The sequence below is a fragment of the Dipodomys spectabilis genome, unplaced genomic scaffold, assembly GCF_019054845.1.
Source record: "Dipodomys spectabilis isolate Male_0828 unplaced genomic scaffold, ASM1905484v1 ptg000012l, whole genome shotgun sequence".
Lineage (NCBI taxonomy): Eukaryota > Metazoa > Chordata > Mammalia > Rodentia > Heteromyidae > Dipodomys > Dipodomys spectabilis.
This window is the reverse complement of record NW_024870689.1, coordinates 4,870,863-4,883,892: the sequence shown is the minus strand read 5'-3', so window position 1 is coordinate 4,883,892 and position 13,030 is coordinate 4,870,863. Positions and strand designations below refer to the sequence as shown.

The 13,030-nt window shown below is 39.2% G+C and overlaps 1 non-coding gene across 1 annotated transcript; it reads left to right on the top strand.

Annotated features, from left to right (window-relative positions):
* The first annotated feature begins 549 nt into the window (after nucleotides 1-549).
* LOC122094959 lies at nucleotides 550-656 on the top strand. Its single transcript, XR_006144978.1, has one exon. It is a non-coding gene; the product is annotated as a U6 spliceosomal RNA (small nuclear RNA).
* Nucleotides 657-13,030: the final 12,374 nt, after the last annotated feature.

Sequence of the window (13,030 nt, the reverse complement as noted above, 5' to 3'; positions counted from 1 at the left end):
GGTTTGCTTGTGTTTGGAGGACTACAGTCCAAGCAGGCCCAGCATAGTGATACTACCTCAAAATAAGCAATCAAATTACAATCTGCAGGTATGGCATAGTAGAGATGCCAAAGTTGTAAAGTTCCTTTCATTGCTGCAATTGGTCTTCTTGTATTCCTATTTAAATATTTTTCCCTTCCCCTCCACAAATGATGCCAACATCAAAAATGTGTGCTTATGTAAGAAATGCATGATTCTAAAATTTCATGACAATTCTTTTGAACTTACTTTTTGTGGAATTGTCTAGTTTAAGAAAATCAATTACACTTTCTATATAAAAAATGTTCTGGGGCTGGGAAGGTGGCTCAGTGGTAGAGTGCTTGCCTTGCATGCCTGAGTCCCTGGGTTCAATTTCTCAGCAGCACATAACCAAAAAGAAAAAAAGCTGGAAATGGCGCTATGGCTCAAGTGGTAGAGCTATCGCTAGCCTTGAGCTGAAGAGCTGAGGGACAGCGCCCAGGCCCAGAGTACAGGCCCCACGACCGGACCCCCCCAAAAAAAACATGTTCTGTGCTTAATCTGGTAGCCCATTCACTAACATTGAAATGATACAGAGAAGATTAGCATGGCCCCTGAACAAGGATGACTCGCAAATTCATGAGGCAATCCATATTTATACAACAACAGATGCTGGAGGGGATGTGGCCACAAGGGAACCCTACTCCATTTTTGGTGGGAGTGTAAACGTGTTCAACCACTTTGGAAAGCAGTATGGAGGTTCCTCAAAAGACTCCACATAAAGCTCCCCTATGACCCAGCAACCCCACTTTTGTTCATTTACCCAAAGGATCACAAACAAGACCATACTAAAACTACCAGCACAACTATGTTTATTGCAGCATTATTTACCATAGCTAAGATATGGAACCAACCCCTATGCCCCTCAGTAGATGAATGGATCAAGAAAACGTGGTAAATATATACAATTGCATTCTATGCCTCCATCAGAAAGAATGATATCGCCCAATTTGTTTGGAAATGGAAAGACTTGGAAAAAAAATTTATTAAGTGAAATAAGCCAACTCCAAAGAAACATAGGTCCCATGGTTTCTCTTATTTTCAATAACTAATATATGTCCCGGATTATCATAAAATGTCAAAAGCTATGTGCATTTGACCAGATAAGATGATGTTAAGCTAAATGAACCCCAAGATAGGGACACAAGTGGTTCTATCTTGTTATTATTTCTAACATACAAATACTATATGATGTGATTTTTTTGTTTCTTTATATGTTCCTCAACCATGCTATAACCCTTTTTTTCACTATATTTGAAGTTGGTGCGCTTACATCTTGTATATACGTTTCTTTAATTTGGGGAGGGGAAGGAAAAAACTAAATGCTTAAATAGGGATACGGTTTGACCCCTGGTAAAAATGAGATGCACAAGACACTATGTTGAAAAATGAATTGTACAATTTAGGCAGGGGGAGGGGGAGAGGAGGAGTGGAGTGTACTTGTGGAGGTGGGAGAGAAGGGATGGTGGGGGAAAAACAAAGGAGGAGGTAACAATGCTTGTTAAGAAATGTACTCATTACCTTGCTCATGTAAATGTAACCCTTCTGTGCAGTATTTTTAAAATAAAAAAATGTATAAAAATGTTCTGAGATTGAAGAGTTCATTTCCCTTATTTTACCCATATAATATCGTTAACAAATAAATTAATGCAAAACACTGACATGAAGGTATTATGAATAAATCTGTGTGTTTGTGCATGAGTGCACACGTGTTGGTGTGATCAGAATTTGAATTCAGGGCTTCAAGGTCTTGCTAAGCCTTTCCTCTCTAGATTGGTGAGCTATTATATGAGCTACATCTCCACTACTGGCTCTTTGCTAGTTCATTAAAATTTTTGAAAAATAATCTCAAATATTTTTTTGCCCTGATTGGCTTCCAATTGTTCTCCACAGATCTCAGCCTCCTGAGTAGATATCTCAAGTAGACAAGATTACAGGTGTGACCAACCAGCACAAGGCTGTCAGAATAATTTTAAAAGTAGAAGAAAATTTACTTCATGGGGGCCTGTTATTATCATCTCCTACTTTTAAAGCACTTTGCTTTAAAAGTAAATGTGAATTTATTAAATTAAATGTAAATTTATTTCTCTTTTGAATTCTTAAAAGACAGAAAGTGATGATATTTAAAAGTTTTGGTACTTTTTTAAAAGAAAAATGGAAGTGTAGGACAGAAGAAATTTGGCTGTCTTTGAAAATCAATTTATAAGCTCAATTATGTACATGATAACGCAATGTCGCCAACACAGTCTGTGCTGAAGTCAAATTGTGACAGAAAAAATCATCATGGGGAATAATTGCTATGCTATTATTTCTTGGGCAATATGAATATTGAATTTAGAGTGTAAGAGAATGGTGAGATTTTACCTCCCTTTTTTGTAATTGCTGAAAGATTTTTGGAAACTTTGATTCATTTCCTTCCTCACTGTGTGTCTTTGGACCATTCACTTAGTGCCTTTAATTACAATTTTCCCAACACTAAAATGGTAATAACATTAGCATTATAGCAAATGTTATCTTAAGAATTAAGAGAAATAAAACTTGTGAAAAATTTAACATAAACTTCTATGAATGAGCTTTGAGTTTAGCCAACAGTTTTTTAAATACTAAATAAAATGTATTACAGAAACCATTACATGTAGTGAGCAACCAGAAGTAATGTTACCTATTGACAATGCTCTGTTTCCAAGGAACCCAGGTGGATAACTTCTCATGCTGTAAATCAAAATGGTTATCTTATGTTTTGATAGTGTAAAAATATCAGGGACATTATAAAGAAGGAATGTTGTAGACAGATGTGAAGTCCATATGAAAATGTACAAAACTGATAAAACGTAATCGTATCTGAACAGTATATTTTGGTTTACATAATTTAAGGTACATCACAAAGATAGGGAAAACCTAGAAGAATGAACTATCTTTTTGAAATCCTATCATAGATCCTTAGCAGGATGAACTCTTTCCTCATTCTTGTAGAAGCATCATCAGATGAGAGGAACTCTATTTTTTTGTTTGTTTCCTTCCATTTATTCTTCAGTTTGAAATCAACTACATGAGACTGAAAGAACCAAAATTAGACACGCAGGGTTTGGAAAGAGCAATCAACATAAAATAAATAAAGTACATAAAGTTTTGTAAAAGGTCTACCCAAATTGAGTTATATAGTCTCAAGCATAAACAGAAAATGATTTAAGCAATATCATTTTATTGAAAAATGTTAGGCGTTGTTTAATTTTTTCCTTTTTACTACATTGAATTAAGTATTGATTTTGTATAGAGACATTAAAGATGAGATAAATAAGAAACTTGATTTAAAATGGACAAAAGTTCTGAATAGACATGCTTTCCAAACAGCCCTGAAAATCACAAAGTTGTGTGTAATACCACTTCTATGCTGGCTTAATGCTTTCTGAACAGACATCATTAGAGAAATGCAACTCAAAATTACTATGATACTACTTCATAATTATTATAACTCTTATCAAAAAAATCAAAGGAGCCAGGTGTTGTGGTAAAGGCTTGTAATTCCAAGCATTTAGGGGGTTGGAGTAAGAGGATTTGATTCTAAGGCCAGTCTGGTGTACTGCTCATAGTAAAAACCTGCCCTTTAAAAAACTCAGAAGGTAATAATGTTGTGAGAGTGTGGAGAAAAGGAAATTTTGTACTCTCTTGGTCAAAATACAGGTTAATATTCTCGTTGTAGAAAGTAGTATGCAGTTTTCTAAAGAAATGCAAAGATGAAATATCTTCTGACCCACTAATCATGTGATTATTTCTCTTTGGGTAACTCGAGCTTTGTGTTTTACAGATACACTTCAGGATTTCTTTTTCATGAATCAAACATGGGAAAGAACTAAATGCAACCTCCCTTAATTCAAAAAAGAATAGAAGCTATATTTATTTGTATTACTGTGCATGAAGAAATCCTGGAGATTTCTGGTTAATTCAGAGGGACCCATGCAAAAATATAGGACAAGAGGAAAGTAAAACTGTTTTTAAAGTATAATAGGTTATCATTGATGAAAAGTTTTAGTGGTCATTTTTCCTTTTTTTTTTTTTGCCAGTTGTTCAATACAGCAGCAAGGCTGTACCCTGGAGCCCTTTCAATGTTACCACGTGAACCTCCACTTCTGTAGTGCTTGTGGGTGTGGTGCCTCCTCAGGTGGGGCCCCCTCCCTTGTGGTGGATGTGCAGTGAAGGGATTGTGTGTGCATGGTCCCCAGCATTGCCAGATGAGCCCTGCCCACCCTGCCCACCTCCCTTCCCAGTCTCACTTGCTCAATTTCACCCAGGAGCTGGCAGCCATGAGGCTGAAGTTGAGCCACTGCTGCCCTCTCCTCTGTCAGCTGTGATGGTACTGGTCTGTGGTGGTCCTGGGTTCACGTGCCATCCCAGTGAGACTGTTCTGGGGTCACTGCCTGCCCCCATGGGTGTAGGGTGGAGGACATCATGTTTGTACACTGCACAGTCCACAGGAGAAGGAAGGCTTGGTGGACAGTTCACCCCCTTGGGGCCAGGCAGCCCAGCCTTGGTTCAGGCTTAGGGCATTCTGGAGACTAGAGTCGTGTGCTGACCCCTCTGCTAGCGGGCTTGTGACAGCTGTGGCAGCTCAGCACCCTGGAGCCCCTTCAGCATCCCCATAGACCTCCATTTTCTGTTCCTTGTGGTCTCAGGTATGGAGCCATCCTTGCATATGCCCATCAGTGCCAGAGGAGCCTGGACTTGCAGTGCACCAGCTGCAGCACTGGAGGCCCAAAGCCCCTTTGGCTTTGCTGTGTAGCCTCCTCCATTGTCCTTCTGGTCCACATGGATACAGCTCTGGGTGCCATTCTGGGGATGCTCCGTTTGGCAGCAATGGCCTCATCCCCTACCCTCAATAGGATCCAAAGCAAGCATGGGTCTGGCCTTGGCAGTGTAGGCCACACAGATGGAAGGCAGGACTTGGGGTCTGCCCTGCCTTACCTCCTGGCTTTGGCACCTGAGGCTGGGTTGCTTGGTTTGGTCACAGATGGAGCCTTGTTGGATGCAGCCCACCACAACAAGTGCTGCACCTGCTGCAGCAGCAGTGAGGTGTCCCAGATCCCCCTCAGGATCACCACAGGGACCTCTGATTGGTCTATATGGACTTGGTGTTTGTGTCATCCCAGGACTCCCATTAGGAAGTGCCACTCCCCTTCGTAGTACTGGAAGTAAGAGGTGTCACATATAATTTCTGCTTTCTAACGTTTTTCTTCACTAAGTTAAACAGAAAAGGGAGATATAAATAAGTTTTATAAAAACAAAACATATAACCTATATCACTTCTACCTGTTAAAACACTGTAATATTTTTTATCCAGTAGGAATTCTTTCCGTACTTATTTTTTACCTTTGAATGTAACGAATGTAATATTTTTGTGTGTATTTTACTATTCTAGTAAACTTTATTTGCACTACTTACATACAATTTTTTTTAATTCTGAGATTTAAGAATGTGTTTTTTGGAGAACTCTAACAACAACAGATGCTGGAGGGGATGTGGACAGAAAAGAACCTTACTTCATTGTTGGTGGGAATGTAAACTTGTTCAACCACTTTGGAAAGCAGTATGGAGGTTCCTCAAAAGACTTCACATAGAACTCCCCTATGACCCAGCAATCCCACTTTTGGGTATTTACCCAAATGTTTACAAACAAGACCACACTAAAGCTACCAGCGCAACAATGTTTATTGCAGCATTATTTACCATGGTTAAGATATGGAACCAATCCACATGCCCCTCAGTAGATGAATGGATCAAGAAAATGTGGTATATATACACAATGGAATTCTATGCCTCCATCAGAAAGAATGACATTGCCCCATTTGTTAGGAAATGGAAAGACTTGGAAAAAATTATATTAAGTGAAGTAAGCCAGGCCCAAAGAAACATAGGTCCCATGGTTTCCCTTATTTGCAATATCTAGTATGTGTATGAGTCAAACGGAAACGGTCAGATAATATGATGTCAGGAAAATGAACCCTTAGATATGTATTTTAATGTTTTTTTTCTTTCATGCATGTGTTTCTAACGCTTTTATAAGATTATCTCTTTGTTGCTTTGTATGTCCCTCCCCCACAGTATAACCCTGCTTTCACTATATTTGATGTCAGTATAACTTGTGGAGGCGATGGGGAAAAACCAGTTGTTTAAGGATACGGTGGACCTGCTGCAACAATGAGAAGCACAAGTTGTCATGTCCAAAACGAGCTTTACAACGTCGGTGCGGAGGGGGGGAAAGGGGGGAAGGAGGATTGGGATTGGGGGGGAGGGGGGAGGCTGGGAATGGATGTGAAGGGTAAACCAAAGGAGGAGGCTGCAATGCTTGGTAAGAAATGTACGCATTATCCTGCCCATGTAATTGTAACCCCTCTGTACAGTATGTTCACAAATAAAATAAAATCAAATTAAAAAAAAAAAGAGTTTTGTTGTACTTTTATTTCAGTTTGCCATTAGGCCTTATAAACGCATACAATAAAATCCATTCTTGCTAGTATCAAGTTCAATGGTTTTGTAGACTAGAGACTCAAGGATATATCATTATATATCATACAGTAATGTGTGTCAATTTGTTTATAACTGCTCCATAAAATAATTACTAATTGAGGCAGCAGCCACTTCATCTGGCATCCTGGTCCCTCTGATGAAGTAGGATCCTAGTGGCAGCCTGCCCAACTCGGGTGCTTCTGGGCATCTTGCCTGAGACTGGGGGAGGATATCAGGGTGTACCTGTTGTTGGACTAAGGAAGCTGCTGCGTGAATGACACAGTGCCACTGACCCACATCTAGCACCCACATCTAGCACCCACCAGCCCCATGGGCCTGGGCCCTAAAGATCAGCCCATGAGAGCACACACAGACGGCTGGGTGGGGGAGCACCCACCTAGAAAGGAGTGCAGACAAAACAGAAGCCACTCTGGGGATCAGCTTGTACAGTATCATCTGTGGAGCAGGGGACGATTGTGCTCAGCTCTGGGGAGAAGACAAGAAATACAGGCCCAGGTGCTAACTTTTGTACTCAGGCTGGCAAGGAAACTTTCCTCCAGACACTCTCCTGCAGGCTCAGGGTGCCCTTCCATGCTCCTTGTCCATGGAGAATCAGCCAGGGACACTCATGTCCGGTACTCCTGGCTGCTCTTTTGGGGTTTATTAATTTACACAGACAGCCCTTGCCTCAGACAGCAGAGTTATACTCTGGGTTTTCTAAACGTTCTGCATCTGAGCATTTCACAGTGTTTTGTCTTTGTATCGTTTCTTATAAATGCTTTGTGAAATTTGTGTTTAGGTGTTGAGGTGCAGGAGGAGCCAGATTATGAACATAGTTTCCTACAATACTTTCATCTAAAAATGAAAATATATTCTTTCTAAAAATGCCTATCAGGAAATGAATTTGAGAGAAAGAAAAGGCAGTTTTCTCATGAGATCAAAATGTGCTAGTTTTATATGCATGTTTTATGCGTTCAAAATACAACTAAATAATTCACTATCTAGGAACAATTGTCCAGACCTAAGAGTTAGGCGTCTTGGGAGCTAGAGGCAGGGTTTTTGTGAGGTTTATCCAAAGGGAGGGAAGAAAGTTAAAATCCATAGATTACTTTGTAGAATGAAAGTGGTAATACCAAATGAGAATCACATAAATCCTCTCTGCTATTCAGGATCTTTTATTCTTCCATATGAATTTTTGGATTGCTTCTTCTATTTCATTGAAAGTGAGATTGGGATATTGATAGGTATAACATTGAATTTGGATATAGCCTTTGGCAGTATTGCAATTTTTATGCTGTTACTCTTCCCAATCTAGGAGCGTGGGAGGTTTCCCACTTCCTTAGTTCTGCTTTAACTTTATTTTTCAGGTATTTAAAGTTTCCATCATAGAGGTCTTTCACCTCTTAAGTTAACTCCGAGGTATTTTGGGAGGAGGATATTAAAAAGGTATTGTGTTCCTATTTTCAGCCTCACTCTTTATCGTTATTGGAATACAGGAAAGCCATTGAATTTTGAGGGTTAATTTTATATTCTGCTAGTTTGCCAAAGTTTCTGATCAGCTCAAGTAACTTGGGAGTGGAGTCCATGGGGTTCTTTAAATACAAGATCATGTCATCTGCAAAGAGGGATAGTTTTACTTCATCTTTCCCTATTTAGATCCCCTTTAAGTTTGCATCTTGTCTTATTGCCCCAGCTGGCATTCGAATACTAAGTTGAAGAGGAGTGGAGAGAGAAGACATCCTTATCTCATTCCTGAATTTGTAAGAAATGATTTTAACTTTTTGCCATTAACTCTAATGCTGGCTGTAGGTTTGTCAATCCTTAGCAGAAAGAACAGTGCTGGAGCAATATCAGTTCCAAATTTCAAACTCTATTAAAAAGCCATAGTAATAAGAACAGATTGATAATGGCACAAGAACAAACCTGAGGACAAATGGAAAAGGACTGAAGACTCAGAAATGAATCCACTGACCTATAGCCACTTAATCTTTGACAAGGGCTAAAAAACATAGAGTGGAATAAGACAGCCTTCTCAGTAAATGGTGTTGGCAAAATTGGTTAAACACCTATTAAACTAAAAATAGATTTGTACATATCGCCCTGCACCAGAATCAACTGCAAATGGATAAAAGAACTCAAAATAAAAGCAGACACTGTGAAAACATTACATGAAGGAATAGGAGAAACTCTAGGGCTCTTTAGCGCAAGCCAAAATTTTCTTAATAGAGAACAAGAAACAAAACAAATCAAAGAAAGGTTGGGCAAATGGGATTGCATGAAACAGCAGAGCTTCTGCAAAGCAAAGGTAAAAGCTAACAAGAACTGTAGAAAGCTCACGTACTGGGAGATCTTCATGAGTCATGAAATGGACAAGGTCTTATATCTAAAATATACTTAGGACACAAAAATTAAATTCCCCAACAACAAATCCTCAAAGAAACAACTGCCTGATAACTCAGTGGGCTAAAGACTTAAAGAGAGATTTCTCTGAAGAGGAAATAAAAATGCCTGTTAGACACATGAAGGAATGCTCAAGTTTTCTAGCCATAAAAGAAATGCAAATCAAGACAACATTGAGATCGCACCTCATTCCAGTTAGAATGTCTATAATCAAGAAATGTAATAATTACGGATGCTGGAGGGAACTCTACTGCATTTTTAGTGGGAGTGTAAAGTTGTTCAACCACTTTGGAAAGCAGTATGGAAGTTCTTCAAAAGACTCCACATAGAGTTCCCTATGACCCAGCAATCCCACTTTTGGGCATTTACCAAAATGATCATAAACAAGATCACACCAAAGCTACCAGCACAACCATGTTTATTGCAGCATTATTCACCATAGCTATGATATGGAACCAACTCCGATTCCCCTCAGTAGATGAATGGATCTAGAAAATATTATATATATATATATATATATGTATATATATGAATGTACACACACACACACACACACACACACACAATGGAATTCTATGCCTCCATTAGAAAGAATGGCATTGCCCCATTTGTTAGGAAATGGAAAGACTTGTTAAAAATTATATTAAGTGAAGTAAGCCTGGCCCAGAGAAACATAGGTCCCATGGTTTCACTTATTTGCAAGGACTAGTACATGTCTAGGACAAGCAGAGAAGATCAAAGGTTATGTACATATGATCATATAAGATGATGTTAAGTGAAATATACCCCAAGTCAGTCTTGGTTTTGTTTTAATATACTTATAAGGCACTATGTGTTTCTTTTGTAGGTTCATCCCCCCCATGATCTAACCCCTGTTTTCACTGTATTTGATTCCAATGTTGTGCATCTTGTATATTTACTTTTGTAATTTGGGGAGTTGAAAGGATGTAGCAAAATGCTTAAATGGGGCTGCAGGTTGACCCATTGTGACGAAGAGATGTACAGGACACTATGTAGAAAATGAATTTACAATGTCAGGCAGGGATTGTGGAGGGAGGAGTTGGAGAGGTGGGGAGGGAAGGGATGGTAGGGGAAAAACCAAGGAGGAGGCAACAATGCTCGATAGGAAATGTACTCATTACCCTACTCATGTAACTGAACCCCTTCTGTACAGGATTTTTCCAGTGCTGCCCTCCGCATTGAATTTTTTGCCTTTGCTGGCTGTGGTTAAGTCCACCTGCTCAGTGGATTAGTAGTCTTCAATGCATCTTGGTCCTCAAATGGGACTTGGATTATCCAGTGGTGGTTGGAACGGGCCAAGGGCAGTGCAAAGACCATTTCCAGGGCATGGCTTCTTCATTCCCCATGCAACTAGAATTGCAAGCAGTATTTCTCTGAATTTGACTCCAGAAAACAATTACTGAACCAAAAGGCAAGGCCGCCAAACACCTATCCTCCTCCCCCCATTCCCTCCTTTCTCCATCCTTGGGAGAGTACAAAATAATTTCGCAGGTTTTGGCAAACACACAAATTGCCCACCACCTCCCCTGGTAAATTAGGTTTCAAGTCACTAAGTCATGTAAACGGATAATGCCTCACTCATTATTCTGGTCAACATCTTCAGGTTGTTTGATGCTTTAATTTTTGTTGTTGTTGTTGTTGGTAAGGGGACCTGAACTCTGGGTCTGGGCACAATCCCTGAGCTCTTCAGCTCAAGGCTATCACTTGAGCCATAGCGCCACTTCCAGTTTTTTCTGCTTATGTGATGCAGAGGAATTGAAACCAGGACCTCATTCATGCAAGAGAAGCACTCTACCACTGAGTCTCCTTCCCAGCCCTAATGCTTTAATTTTTTAAATTTATTTTTTTCAGTCTTGGGTCTTGAACTCAGGGACTCGGTTTTAGCATATCCCTGAGTTCTTCAGCTCAAGAGAAGCCCTCTTCCACTTGAGCCACAGTGCCACTTCCTGTTTGGAGACAAGTGACTCACAGACTTTCCTGCCAGGGTTTGCTTTGAACCGTGAATTTTAAAATTATATTCCTTCTAGATGTTTATTGGAACATTACAGTTTTTCTGGAATTTAAAGTTTTCTGTAAACATTTATCTTCAAGTAATCCAACAACCTTAAATATTACATTTAGAAGCTATCCTGTAGCACATCCATTTTGAAATTATTATGTTAAGATGAAATTCTTATTCTTTGTAGAAAAAAACCATTAAACTCCAAATGAGAACATGCTAATTTCAGCTGCCTTGAGTCTCCTTCCTCTTTTTTTCTCTCCAGTATCTTTTCTTGTTTTGGAACAAGTGTCATGGACTGTCCAACCATTCAAAGGAAGCTTATTCCATTAATTTAATAGAAAAGAATCCAATCTTCCTGCATCTCAAGGCAATGTTGAGTATAATGTTAATCTGATAATTCACATAATTGAATTTTCATAGTAATTTTGATAATTTTTGTTTAAACCATTCATTAAAGAGCTTCCAAAAAGCAAGAATAAAAAATAATGTTCTGCTTTCTAAGAAGGTTTAAAAAGCTAGTAATTCAACAAAACACATTCTATTCTTCCAAGATTCCATGGTGAAAAATTTCTCTTTCATCATCGCCCTTACCACTGACCCCTTCCCTTCAAACTTTCAGCTTTCTTGTTCCAGCTTTCATTTTGGTTCTAGCATCAGTAATCTCTTTGTAGTATTTGACAATGAAATTCCATTTGTTGTTAGAGAGCTCAATTCATATTGCCAAAAGCAGACTCATGAGCATAACATTGAACATAAAATATTGAATATCATTAATGTGATCTTATGTAACTATTTCATAAATTAATATAAGTTCCACATAAATGTGCATCTTCATATAATTTTTAAAATGCAAAGTAGTTACATATCTATGTCAAAAAATAATTCAGATCACTAGTAGAAGATTATAAGCTAAACCTATTGCATCATCCCCAATATCTTTGTAAAATTTTCTTTTCTCATTAACTTTCACCTTAGGGCCTTCTTTTCCTAGCCACAAATTGTCAATTGATATCCTTGTATATTGGTCACCTCTGAGTAACCTCACTTCTTTCCACCACCAGTAATTCCCCTGTGTTAAATACCTGAGGAATAACGTCCCAATGTGCCTGCAAGAGGAGTACCCAAGTCGACTGTCTGTGCCCACTCTTCCCTTGTTTTGTTTGGGAATGTGCTATCAGAGACAAGGGTGTCAGGGATCAGGTGGCTGGAACCATGGTGTTATGAATTATGGGTAGCAGAAAAGAGTAGCAGAGACTAGGATACCAGGGAAAGTGTAATTGTGACTGTCATAACTTAGTTGAAGTGGCAGGAAATTGGGTAGCAGCAACCGCTTTGCAAGGGTTGGGGTAGCTAATACAGGCATCCAGAACAGTTTAGCAGGGACAAGAAAGCATAGACTAAGTGAAAGAGTAAAAGTTGTGAGGGATTGTGGGGCACAATCAGGGTCATGAGTGGGTAAACTGGGTAGCCAGTACTATGGTAGAAACAATTGGCATGGCGGACTGATACGGTGCAGAGCTCTGGGTTTGCCTGTCCAGTTTTGGCTGTTAGATTTTTAAGGAAACTACCTCTAGCAGCTCATTATCAGCTTTTTTTTTTTTTTTTTGGTCTGTCATGGGCTTGAACTCTGGGCCTGAGTGCTCTCCCTCACCTCTTCAGCTCAAGGCGAGTGCTTTACCACTAGAGCTACAGTGCCACTTCCGGTTTTCTGGTGGTTTATTGAAGATAAGAGTTTCACAGACTTTCCTGCCCGGGCTGGCTTTGAACCTTGATCCTCAGATCTCAGCCTCCTAAGTAGCTAGGATTACAGGCGTGAGGCACCAGCAACCGGTGAGAAGTGAATGTTTCCACTGTATCATTGGTAAATATTTTTGGATAGATACCTAATCCTAATTTCACTGGGTTTTGTGGCATTGTGTTTTTGCTTTAATGAGGGACCTCCATATTGATTTTCAGAGCAATTATAATAGGTTGAAGATAATCTATAATATGTGAATATTAGATCAAAATTTAAATATATCAATGAACACATACAGGACCATCATATAT